Source organism: Solanum dulcamara, chromosome 3 (assembly GCF_947179165.1).
Source record: "Solanum dulcamara chromosome 3, daSolDulc1.2, whole genome shotgun sequence".
NCBI lineage: Eukaryota > Viridiplantae > Streptophyta > Magnoliopsida > Solanales > Solanaceae > Solanum > Solanum dulcamara.
The window spans coordinates 31,852,683-31,867,204 of NC_077239.1; positions in this window are offsets into that span (position 1 = coordinate 31,852,683).

A 14,522-nucleotide genomic window follows, 5' to 3' on the forward strand; every position below is an offset into this window, starting at 1 on the left:
GTACACGAACCTAATGAATGATTAAAAATCCAACCTTGAAATGTGATCCATGACTTGACCCCGACTTCTGATTTAAGATCCGTCATTTGAACTGGGACCCGACCCCCACACTCGAACCTAGACACGATCCTGACAACTAATTCAAGTCTGATCTCGATATTCAATCTAAGACCTGACCCCTCACTCATAATATTGACCCCAACACTGACACCCTACCCCGATGACTAATTCAAGACCCGATTCGGGACCTAACCCCGATTCAAGACTCGACATCAAAACTAGGACCCGACTTCTGAAACAAGATCCGACCTCGAAAGCTGACCCCGACACCCGACTCAGAATTCTATCTAATTCGACTCTACTTCATATTCAAGATTGGAATTTCAAATCGACCTCGACTCCCAAATCTGGACACGACCACATCCGACTCGAAATCTGACTTTCATACTGAAATTTGATTTTTTTGAAAAAATAACTTTAATTTTTTTTATAGGGGGGAGGCTGGTAGGGGTCAGGGTAATGTAAAAAATTTGAAAATATTTTTTTAAAACAAACTTTAAATTTTTTTAGGGGTGGGGGTGGCTGATAGAGAGGTCGGGGTAGGGGTGGAGCAAAATAAGTGAAAATTTTAAAATGTGATATTTTTCAAAAACAAACTTTTGAACTTTTTTGGAAGGGGAAGGCGGGGGTTAGGAGTGGTCAGGGCTTGGTCGGGTGAACACAAATTGATTTTTTAAAAAAATTTGAAGTATTCTTCAAAAATAAATTTTAAATATTTTAATTTTTTTGGTTGGGAGAGGAAGGGGGCTGGTTAAGGGTAAGGGGATAAAATAAATTTGAATTTTTTTAACAAAGAAATTTTAAAAGTTTTAAGTTTTTTGACGTGGTGGGGTAAGATTTTTTTTTTTAATTTGAGGTTGGATGAGAGTTTTGGAAAACGTTTTCCTTATTTTTTGGAGGGACACGATTGTCACGCCCCGAAAGGGTACCCTAGATGTGATCGACACTTAAAACCCATTATCAATTCTCAAGCGAACTACTTGGCCTGATCACACTTCTGTTCATTCATTCAATCAACAGAAAACTTAAAATAAAGAGATAAATAAGTGGGCAATTTCAATCAACAATCTCACTTAAGGAATAAATGTCATAGGCCAACAAATCCAACTCCAATCTATGTCATGAGAATAGTTTGACAAGAAAAAAAATCAAAGAATAGAAATACGCAATCAACCCATCTCTATCTAGTCTATGAAGCCTCTATCATTACTGTCTAAGTGGTGCCAATGACATGTTCATTGAAAACTCAAATCAAAATGAAAAGAATAAACTCAAAGAAAGAATAACACAAGTGGTATCCTCCGAATATTGGGGATGACGAAAATACTAAACTCAAAGCAAGAATAACATATGTGGTATCCTCTGAATACTGTGAACAGATTCTCAATGGTGCGCTTGTTGATGATCTCTAGAATCTATCTCTACATCATGAAACGATGCAGGTCCAAATAGAAGTCAGTATATCAAATTTATATGGCAGAATAAAATATACAACAAGGTAGAATCATATCAGTTCAGATACCTCAAATCAGAAAGATGAGGAACTCAATCAAGAAGTCATAAGTCTAAAGTAAGAATAAGGTTTAGACACAGACCAATCATAAGCAATCCAGTCCAATCAGTAGAGTACTATCAAGACATATCTAAGACTTTCTCTTATCCGACAACAATCACTTATGAGCCAGTGATCGTATAAAACCTCATTGTTCATCTAATCATGGATCCAATCAATCAATCAAGTCCTATATTTTCAGGACAATAAAGTAGGGAAACATTCGACTTTAACGGTTCAATCCTCTCCTACGTTTGGCTACGTAGTTATTAACTTTGAGTTGTTATTTACTCTTACTCAGTTCGGTGCTCGATAATCCTCCCCAAACTCAATGCTCATAAAACTCTATCCAATCAATCTCACTCAATCCAATCAACAAGTCTCATAAGGACCCTCATCAACTCATCAGTTCTATCAAATCAACCTTTTAACAATGCAATTTATCCACGCAATCCTAATTACATGTTCAAGAGTAGTTATCTCACATTTATGACCACATTCAGTTAAGTTCAATCATTTGGGTTCAAGTTATGAAAATGCAAGAGACCTTCAAATTTGTTAAGACTATCATCATATTCATCTCATTCACATTCAAGCACTCACAATTCAAGGCTCTAGACTAAATCATTAAGTATAAACATTTAATTATGATCAAAATATAACTAGGGTCTAATGAAATAAAATATGTAAAGTAATTGTTCAAGAATTCAAGTCATGAAAATCATCAATCAATTAATAATATGTAAAAATATTCTAGAGTTTAGGAAAATTCAAAAAAATATTCATGGAAGGTTCAAGTATTTCACAATTTCATCAAACATGTCTATGGGGAACATGGAAGAACACAATCCATGTTTTAGTTGGCCTTACATACCTGGAATGAAGAATATCTCATCGAAAATCAAAGACCTCACTCGAAAACCTTGAACCCTAGATCCTCTCCTTCTCGCTAATCTCTTTTCTCAAAAGTTTTTTAAGCGTTAATGAGGGAAAACAAGCATTAAAAACTGATATGGGGCGGATTTTAGTCTCAAAAAGACGTGGGTTAGGTATAGGAGGGGTGGAGAAAGGTCCTAAATACCCTTATTAAGCAAATATCTAAAAAATGGTATCAGGTTGCGCTGTTGGCGCGCCACCCCAGGCCTAAACTACTACAGAATATTTCGAGCATACTGGTGGCACGCCACGCCAGACCTGGATAATTAAACACTAGTCTTTGGTAAAATGGTCAAAAATTTTTTACTCTAAATACGAAATGAGGAAAACTTGGTGGAGTTGGAAAGAAGACTCAAAGATCATTAATTTTATAGGTCATGGGACACCTAACTCTTAATATTCTGAAAGTTATAGTCGTTTGAAGTTGACCCTTATATAATCTTGTATAAAAACTTAATCGGTAAGGGATCTTTGAACTCGACCTAGTACTAGAAGTTCATCATGACCCTAATTCACCTCTAATACACTTCAAATACTTAGTAATTGATCTGAAAACATATATCTAATTAGGAGTCATCGGGCTCAGGCCTATATGCATAAGAAGAATGGCTCGGGTCTTAGCTTAATTATTTTTTTGATATTTACAATATATAATGATGAGTAAACCAGGGATGGACTCGAGTCATGAATAACAATCAAGACTCAATCATTTAACCAATCAAATGCTCTAAACAATCAACTATTCAAACTCAAGGATAGACATACCAATTCAAATCAAGAATAGGGACATTACATTCAATATTCTCATCGATGGGCATGAATAGATGCAAATATTTTGCTCTCCTATATTCCTCAGCTTCCCATGTGGCTTTTTCAGCAAATTGATTCATCCATAAGACTTTGACTGAGGCAGTCTCTTTGATCCTCAATTTATGGAACTGACGATCAAGAATTTAGACCGGGATCTCTTCATAGGACAAACTATCCTTAACTCCAATACTATCAATGGGAACTACCACTGAAGGATCTACCAAGAACTTCTTCAACATTGAGACATGAAATATCGGATGAATAACAGCTAACTTAGAAGGTAACTCTAACTCATAAGCGACAATCCCAATCCTCCTCACAATCTGGTAAGGACTAATATATCGAGGATTAAGCTTTCTCTTCTTCCCAAATCTCATGACACCCTTCATAGGTGACACTTTCAATTACACCTAATCATTCGCCTCAAACTCTAAGTCTCTGCTTCTCATATCAGTATAAGATTTCTGGCAATGTTGGGCTGTCTTCAGCCTCTCTCGAACAACTTTCACCTTCTTCATAGCTTGGTGAACAAAATAAGGCCCAATCAACTCATCTTCACCAAATTCAAACCACCCAATCGGTGATCTACATCTCCTCCCATATAAAGCTTCATAGGGAGCCATCTGAGTACTTGCATTATAGCTATTATTTTATGCAAACTCAATAAGAGGTAAGTAATCATCCCAATTACCCTTGAAGTCAAGTACACATGCCCTCAATATATCATCTAATGTCTGAATGGTGGGCTCTGCCTGTCCATCTATCTGGGATGAAAGGTTGTACTAAGATTCACATTTGAACCTAGTCCTTTCTGAAGAGACCTCCAAAACTGGGAGGTGAATTGAGTTATTTTGTCTGAGATGATAGATAAGGTAACCCCATGCAATCTGACAATCTCCCAGATGTACAATCTGGCATAATTCTCTGCGGTATCTGTCGTCTTAACTGCCAAAAAGTGGGCTGATTTGGTCATTCTATCCACAATAACCCAAATCGAATCATGCTGCTTTAGGCACCTCGGCAAACCTATAATGAAGTCCATATTTATCATCTCCCACTTCCATTCAGAGATCTCAAAGTTCTTGGCCAACCCATATGGCCTTTGATGCTTAACTTTAACTTGTTGACAATTTGGGCACTTGGAAACAAATTTAGCAATATCTCTATTCATTCCACTCCACCAATAGACTTCTCTCAAGTCATGGTACATCTTAGTAGAACTAGGATGAATAGAGTATCTGGAACTATGCTCTTTATCCATAATCATTTCTTGGACATCATCAACATTCGCGACATATAATCTATTATGGTACCTCAATACACCATCTCCCCCTTTGGAGAAAACCATCACTTTTTGTTTATGCACAACTTCCTTGAACTGAAGCAAGGTAGGATCTTGTTCTTTCTTTTCCTTCACCTCAACAATTAATAAGGATTCTCCTCCATTCTGAACAATGACACCACCCTCACTAGAGTCAATAAGTTGTACTCCCAAATGTGCAAGTCTATGCACCTCCTTAGCCAACTCCTTTCTCTCCTCCTCAACATGAGTAGTACTTCCCACAAATAACATGTTGAGAACATCAGCAACCACATTAGCTTTATCTGGGTGGTACAGAATGCTCATATCATAAACTTTGAGTAATGCTAGCCATCTCCTATGCCTTAGGTTGAGATCCTTTTGACTGAATATATATATTACAGGCTTTTATGGTCCGTAAACACATCAACATGCACTCCATACAAATAGTGGCACCAAAATTTTAAGAGCAAATACCATAACTGTCAGTTTGAAGTCATGAGTTGGGTAATTTCTCTCATGAATCATAAACTATCTCGAAGCATAAGCTACCACTTTGTCCCTTTGCATCAACACACAACCCAAACCAACTCTACACGCATCACAATAGATTATAAAATCCTCTAATCCACCAGGAAAATCAAAATAAGAGCAATGGTCAGTTTTTTCTTCAATTTTTGAAAACTCCCCCCATAAGCTTTGAAGCATTGGAACTTATCCTTCTTTTGAGTCGGCTTTGTCAATGGTGATAATATGGATGAGAATCTTTCTACAAACTTTTGGTAATAGCCAGCAAACCCAAGAAGCTTCTTATATATGTTGGAGATGCGGGTTTAGGCAAATTTTTTGAATGCCTCAATTTTATAGGTATCGCCCCGAATATTATATCCAGATATAATGTGGCCTAGGAAAGCCATTGATGCTAGCCAGAATTATATTTGGAAAACTTTGCATACAACTCTGTCTTTCAGAATTTGGAGGACAAGTCTAAGATGATAGGCATGTTCTTCCTCATTCTTAGAGTAGACCAGAATATCATCAGTGAAGACAATCACGAAAATATCAAGATACAGCTTAAACACCCAATTCATGAGATCTATAAAGGGTGCAGGTGCATTAGTCAACCCAAAGGACATGACCAAGAACTCAAAATGGCCATAAGAAGTATGAAAAACTGTCTTCGGAATATCGCATTCTCTCATTTTTAACTGATGGTAACCTGATCTTAAGTCTATCTTTGAGAAATAAGTGGCACCCTGAAGTTGGTCAAATAAATCATCTATCTTGGGGAGAACATACTTGTTCTTTATGGTGACCTTGTTTAATTGTCGGTAATCAATGCACATTCTAAGGGACCCATCTTTCTTTCTCACGAATAGGACCAGAGTGCCCCAAGGTGAGACTCTCTACCTAATGAAGCCCTTATCTAATAAATCTTTCAACTGTTCTTTTAATTCTTTCAAATCAGCAGGGGCTATTCTATAAGGAGGGATAGAGCTAAGCTGAGTATCGGGAAGAACATCAATTCCAAAGTCAATCTCTTTATCGGGAGGGACTCCAGGCAGATCCTCAGGAAAGATTTCAAGAAACTCATTATCAATCAAGACTGACTCAAGAGACGGAGACTCCACACTACCATCTTTAACTCGCATGATGTGATAAATACACCTTTTCAAGATTAACTTTCTGTCCCTAAGGTAGAAAATAAATTTATCCTTAGGAACAAAAGAACTAACCTTCCACTTTAAGACAGGCTCATTCAGGAATTGGAACTTAACAATTCAATTCCTATAATCAACAAAGGCATAACAAGCATAAAGCCAATCCATGCTAAGAATCACATCAAAATCAACTCTGTCTAGCTCAATTAAGTCAGCCATGGTATTCTTATGATAGATTGACACAGTACAATCTCTATAGACTCTTTCAGCTAAGTCAGCTAAGATAACCTTGACAATAAGAGTAGACACACTAAAAGGTTCAAAAAGACACTCAGGGATTTTATCAAATCTATTAGCCATATAAGGAGTTACAAATGACAAAGTGGCACTCGGATCCATCAGAACATAACAATCATAAAAAAAGACTTGAATCATACCCGTAACAATATCTGGGGAGTTCTCTTGATCTTGATGACTATCTATGGCATACAAACAGATTGTACCCCCGCTCATACTAGAAGTAGCACCCCTCAGATTTTCTCGAACATGTGGTGTTGGAGTAGAAGACTGGGCTTTGTCAGCCCACCTTGGATAATCTCTCTAAAAATGACCCACTTGGCCACACTTTTAGAACCATTACCTCCCTCACGACATTATCCCAAGTGAAGTTTACCACACTTGCCACATGGTGGCTCAACTCTAGAACCTTGAGCCATACTAGCTTGTAACTGAGAAACCTAGGCCCTGAAGTTTTAGGACCTCTATTCATTTCGGATCCTGGGTGCAGGCGCACTAGCAGATGATGGAACTGACCAAGATGGCCCTGTCTGAATGCGGCTTCCATTCCCATTCCCTCTCTTACCAACCTCATGGCTAGATGTCTTAGCCCTCTTGCTCCTAAACTCCTCTTTGACTTGTAGTTTCTCCTTCTTTGTCTGTTGCACATAAGTCATCAACCTACCAATATCCATGTCTCCTACCAAAATTACTCCCCTTCCCTCTTTCTTTATCAAATGACCTAGTCTAGCCATATACAAACTCATCCTACTTCTCATATCAGCAACCATCTTCAGACCATAGCGGGACAGTTGTGTGAACTTAAGACTATACTCCTACACAGTCATAACGCCCTATTTCAAATTCAAAAATTCTCTTACCTTTGCCTCTCTCAACTCTCTCGGAAAGAAGTATCTTAAGAAAGCATCCTCACACATTTCCCAACTCAGAACTAGTGCACCTTCTCCTCTAGCCTTCCTCTACTAGACAAACCATAGTCTGGCAATACCTTTGAGCTGGTAGGCAGCCAATTCAACCCGCTCAACAGCACTCACATGCATAACCTGGAACACTTTCTAAAGCTCATCTATTTAGTTCTCTGGATCTTCATTAGGTGTCGACCCTGTGAACTCCGGCGGGTTCATCCTCAAGAACTCACAGATCTTGGATGTGTATGGAGCATCTTGTCTACTTGCTCCCTGCCTAGCCACTAGCGTTGTAGTTTCTTGTGCTAAGGTTTTGATGGCCTGGTGGAGCTCAGCATTGGTTATATCGGCCTGTGGGTTTTGCACTCTAGGCATAAGTCATCCTTGTTCCTTAGGCACTTGCTACTCAGACTGATCAACATTCTGTCTGGCAGGGCGTCCTCTACCCCTAACTGGTCCAACGACTCTTCTTGAAGGCATGATCTGAAACCAACACGTGAACCCACTAATTAGAAGAGATTTATTAGAGTTTTAAACTCTATCGCACGAACTCAGAATATGCAAACGTAAAACAATTCCTATGGTCCTATATCCTCCTAATTATAAGTGTGGTGCAAAACACACCCATAAACAAGACTCTACTAGACACGGCTTCATAGACTTTCTTGGAATTTTGAACTCTGTGCTCTGATACAAATTTTGTCACGCCTCGGGAGGGTACCTAGACATGGTCGATACTCAAAAACTATTACTAGCTCCCAAGCAAACCACTTGGCCTGATTACACATCTGTTCATTCATTCAATCAGCGAAAGACTTAAAATAAAGAGATAAATAAGTGGGCAATTTCAATCAATAATCTAACTAAAGGAATAAAGGTCATAGGCCAACAAATCCAACTCCAATCTATGTCATGAGAATAGTCTAACAAGAAAAAAATTCAAAGAATAGAAATACTCAATCAACCCATCTCTATTTAGTCTATGAAGCCTCTATCATTACTATCTAAGTGGTGCCAATGACATATTCATCGCTACCTCAAATCAAAATGAAAAGACAAAACTCAAAGAAAGAATAACATAAGTGGTATTCTCCGAATGCAAGGGATGACTCACCAATCAGCCGAATGTAAATAGATCCTCAACAGTGCACTAGTTGATGATGTGTAGAACCTGTCTCTGCATCATGAAACGATGCAGATCTAAATGAAGTCAGTACATGGAAAGTATGAGTATGTAATATGGCAGAATGAAACATGCATCAAGGTAGAATCATATCAGTTCAGATACCTCAAATCAGAAAGAAGAGGAACTCAATCAAGATGTCATAAGTCTAAAGTAAGAATAAGGTTTAGACACAGACCAATCATAAGCAATCCAATCCAATCAGTAGAGTACTATCAAGACCTATCTGGGAGTTTTCCTTATCCGACAATAATCACTTATGAGCCAGTGATCGTACATCATGCTCTTTTCTATTGCCACAACTGTCTAATACTTTGCCCGGGTAAAGGATGAATCATCCAATCATGGATCCAATCAATCAATTAAGTCCTAACTTTTCAGGACAAAAAAGTAAGGAAACATCCAACTTTCACGGTATCATCTCCTATGTTTGGCTACGTAGTTATTGAGTTCGATTTGTTATTTACACTTACTCAATTCGGTGCTCGATACTCCTCCAAAGACTCAATGATCATAAGAATCTATCCAATCAGTCCCACTCAATCCAATCAACAAGTCTCATAAGGACTCTTATCAACTCATCAGTTCTATCAAATCAACCTTTCAACAATTCAATCTATCCACGCAATCCCAATCACATGTTTAAGAGTAGTTAGTCTCACATTTATGACCACATTCAATTAAGTTCAATCATTTAGGTTCAAGTTATGAAAATGCAAAAGACCTTCAAATACTTTGGAATTGATCCTAAAATATATATACAAGTAGGAGTCATCAGGCTCGGGCCTTTACGCATAAGAAGAATGACTCAGGTCTTAGTATAACAATGATTTTTCTAAAAATTGAGAAAAATATGTTGCTTTAAAAATATTTTTTAAAATATTTAAGTCAATCAAACATGAAAGAATTGAAATGCCAAACACACCTAAGTGTTGTATATTGTTTTATGTATGTGAATTAGTTTACAAAGAATTTTTAAATTTTGCTTTTCAATTACGGTGGTAGAATGGTTGAATGGGATCAACTTGAGTTGTCCAAGCATTTGAATAAATTCTTCTTTCTTTAATATGAGACCTTTAATAATTGATTATTTCATATTATTAACTTTGAAATATTTGTTATGACGGAAAAAGACGGTTTTAAAATTAATTTCAACTTTATAAAGAAAAAATCAATTTTAGAAAAGAAGAGTCTCGCCACTTAATTTTTTAAAGAAATTAAGAAACTTAATTTAAAAGACCCTAACAGATTTAAGTCTTAAAAATTCAGAGAAAAGGGTACGAGGTTCTTATTTCCACTTTGAGAAAGTATTAAGCATTCGAAGTGGCATCTAACGCGCGGTTATCCGGCGATTTAAAAACTTTGATTTTGACTAACTTTGGGTAAATGTTTAATAATAATCGGAGCATTAAACAGTTGGAAAAAAATATAAATTTTAAAATATTTAGGGTAATTTATAAGAGAAATAGACTTGGTATGAAAATAATTAAATAAAGGAGGGATAATTTAAATAAATCATTAAAATAAAATAAATGATCATAACAATGGTCTCTCTTCAAGAGATTTAATTAAGTTAAACTAAACAATTAATGTTAGAATTAGCACAGGATAAATAAATATCACCAACTAATTCAAATAAGAGTAAAGAAAAGCTAAATAATAGAAATTAGTGATGCATAAAATGAATCATTTCAGTTTTTTAAAAACATTAAACTACCCCAAATATATACAAATGAAAATATTTTAAAAAGTGGACAGGATAAAAAATATTTATGTACTCATATTCTTCGGATCAGTGCCGGCTTATTAATCGAAAGACAAATATGTAAAATTTTATCGTTTTTCTGCTCGGGTCAACTTTCATTCTTTTCGAAGGGCCTAACTACCCCTACCTCTCCTATGTTCATTTGTTATTATAATCCTAAAGCGATTTAAAGAAATAAAAACTAACATCCTAAAGCGTGCCTATCGTCCCAACTTAATATTCAAGAGATATTGAATTTACTAATTGGATAGGTTCTAGACTAAAAGGAAAAGTAGGTTTCTTAAATAGACACATCGTCAAATAAAATAAATGAGACGATATTTAGCAAGTAAAATCTCAAATAAATCTCTCCATTAATTAATTAGCATGCTTGAAAATACAAATAAGTTGTGAAGGTCATAATAATATGTGTGTGCATACATAATCAGATGTATGCATCATAAATATAAAACTTGAATATCATGAGATCAATTTCATTATTTAGACACATGAAGAAAATTTTAATTACTAAAATGATTGTAACAAAAGAAGTGCTTGACAATTTTAGTTGTTAACTAATAGTGTTTAATAAAATTCTATTAACATGATTTTAGTTAACAGCATGCATGAAAATATATCGAGTAAAATAGGCACGACTTCCATATAATAATAGGAGGAAAAACTTATTAAAGTCCTATAGGCATGATTTCTAATTAATTAAGATGCTGAAAATTCTAGGATTTTATGAATATAATGACATACCAAAATATTAGTTAAAGCCTATATACATGATTACTATACCCAATAACATGCTAGAACATATTAATCTAATTTTAACATGCTAAAAAATATTATAGACATAGTTTCTCTAATATAGCATGCTAAACAGCTCTCTAAAGATATAGGCATGATCCCAACGCAAAACAACATGATAAACATTTATTTAAATCCTATAGCCCTGATTTTTAGATAACATAATATGCTGAAAAATTCATTTAAAAACTATAGGCATGCTTCAAATAGAATAACATGATAAATGTTTATTTAGATCCTATAGGCATGATTGATAAATGACGAAATATTTATTAAACTATAGGTATGATTTATAGATTGACAACACACTACATTAGACAGGATTTCTATGTGGTTAACATATTGAAAATTAAATCTTATAGCCATGATTTCTAAATAACATACATGTTCTAATGTAAACTTGATTATTTAAACAATTATTCTGATAATATGAATTGGTGATTTTAGTTTAAACTAGACAAACATAAATATGTACAAGTTAGGCAAATCATTTTTAAAATTCATATTTATAATATACAAGAAGACAAGACTAGGATAAAATTATTGGCATAGTAACTTTGGGCCATTTATCCAATTACATACGCAAATACCTATAGAAAATAATATTCAGACCCAAATGTAAATTTAATTTAAGTATGACGGTGATAGCATTATTCTAATAGTTACATTCAAACCTTAACTAATATAGCCGTACTTATCTAGCACACACACATACAACACATAAGTTGAGAATAAAATAAATGCAGGTAGCACGTTAGTTCTCCTCCCCTTAGACTATCCCTAATTTTTCATTATATAATATGTAGTTTACAAGATTATTACAAACCGGATAAAAAGAGTAGGTAAATAAATAATATAAATGAACAAATATAAAGCGAAAAGTGACATCCCAACTTTTCATGTCCAGATGACTCTTCATGACTTCGAACTTTGAAGTTCAAACCTGCTGAATCATAAAGAAGAATACAAGCAATATACGAATACTATAGAGATATATCATGATTATATAATTTTCATCTCAACAAAACAATCAAACAAAATAAAACACCCACACATATAAAGAAAAGGTTGAGACTAACCTGAATACTTCAGTTAGGAAGAATAAGTAAATAAAATTCGACAGTGATGCCAGAAACTAGAAAAAAAATATTAAAGTATGAAAGAAAACTTTTCTTATTATTTTTATTTTCGTTTGATGTGTTAAGAATGTAAAGTAAAATATTTTCTTTCTTTTCTTGCACTACTCTCTATGTTTGTGTTCTTATGTTTTTCTCCCATCTCTATTTTTGTGTGTATCTCTTTGTCTGATTGTCTCCTTTTCTCTATCCTTCTTCTTCAAATGAGGATGGGTCTTTACTTTTATAATGATGAAAGACTTTTCCGAAAAAACAAGAAAAAATCAATAAAAATCATTTTACCCCCTTTTCAAACTCTGTCCAATAAGTCCATAAAAGAGCCAATATTTCAAAAAGCAATCCCAATTTCAACAACAAAATCAAAATAATATTTCAACAATAATAGATTCAACAATCAAATCAATTATTGTGATTTGTTCAAATTTGATCACGCATTATTTCAGATTTTGGTGAAAAAAGTCAAAAAAATAACTAACAAAATCCCAAAAATTATGCTAAAAGGGACCCATTGTCAATAATTGTAGAAAAAACACATGTCACTCAATTTATACGAATCAAACTTAAAACGGAAGAGAATCAGATTACCATGAATATGAGAGTACCAAAATTATCACTCTCAAAGATACTACAAGTTGTCATGGTGAGAGCAAGCATATTTTTTTAGAGATTTTCTTTAATCAGTTGGGGCTTATCATAAACAACAAGGTTTTAAGTTGTCATGAACCAAACGAGATAGGACTCCAACGATTTCCATAACTAGCAAAGGAGGAAGTTGTTATAAATGTAACTTGTGCTAAAAAAGATGAATTATGCAAAGGCAGCAAGTAATTAACTCTAAGAAAATAAAAGTGCATGTGGCTTATGAATTCTAACTAAAGAATAGTGTTGCACCTCCAAAATAGTATTCTCGACACTAGTATGAATGTAGGACATGAACATGTAAAATTCAGCTATAAACACTAGGATCCAAACAAGAATGACCCGTGTCCAGCCCTATTGGGCCACGTATCCATGCCATGCCTCCTAGGCTACCATGTGTCCTTGTGGGGCCCACCCCCCAAGCAGGTGGGTCACCTACTTGACCCCAAATAGGTGGATCACCTACTGCCATGTGTCACTTTCGCAAGCTGCCATGTGGTGCCTCCTATTGCTGCCACATGTCGCTCTTCTCCCTCTTCGTGTATTTGTAATCTCGTCTTACTTTAAGAACCCGTGTACTCCTTGCTACGTAAGCTCGACTTGCATTCAAGTAGCTTAACTTTGTAAGACTTTTGAGTTGGTAGCTTTCGTAAGTAAGTCGAGTCCTACGACTTATTTCTTGGCCTCCAACTCTCCTCGAATTCTAATAACCTATTTCCAACCTTCCCTACCATGGGGTATCACATTCTCCCAGAACCCCTACAAGAATTGAGTATTGCCTTCCAAGGCTTCTATGTGTTGAAAAGTAGTGTATGTAGAACTATCCTTCCTTTCTCTTGAGATGTATTTGGCATGGAAATGAGGTTATGATGCCATGGTTGTTCACCGATCCCCGTAACGGGCCGGGTACAAAATATGTACATAATGACCACACGAAGGAAAGTACAGACTATGTAGAGCTTATCCTCTTTCTTCTTTTGGCATGTCTTAGACATAAGGAGAACATGATACCATATCTGGGGTAATTCCATTCTTAAGCATCTCCTATTTACTTCTGGATATCGAACTCTTATAGTAGTTGAACTATTTTCCTTGAAACTTCTATATGTTAAAAAGGTAACAGATGTACAGGCTCCAAGTCTTAACGACTATATGACAACAAGTGTTTCTGATTCCATAAGCAATTTGGACTTACTTTAATACATGTCTAGGGTCCTCGATATTCTAAGTGATATAACCCCTAATGGCATTTAGAGGGCATTTGAGAGGACTACACTACTACTCGGGTTTTCAGACGATAGCTTAACTTTCTTATACGGTCGAGTCTCTGATAATGTTTTAAATTGCATATGGTTACTCACTACTCTACTCGTGCATACTGTAACCCTTTTATCACCGAGTCCCGGGCCGACCTACGGGGTTGGGTCGTGACAAAGAATTAGTAGCATTTAGGGATGATTTCACACAAGATATGAACAAACTAGTT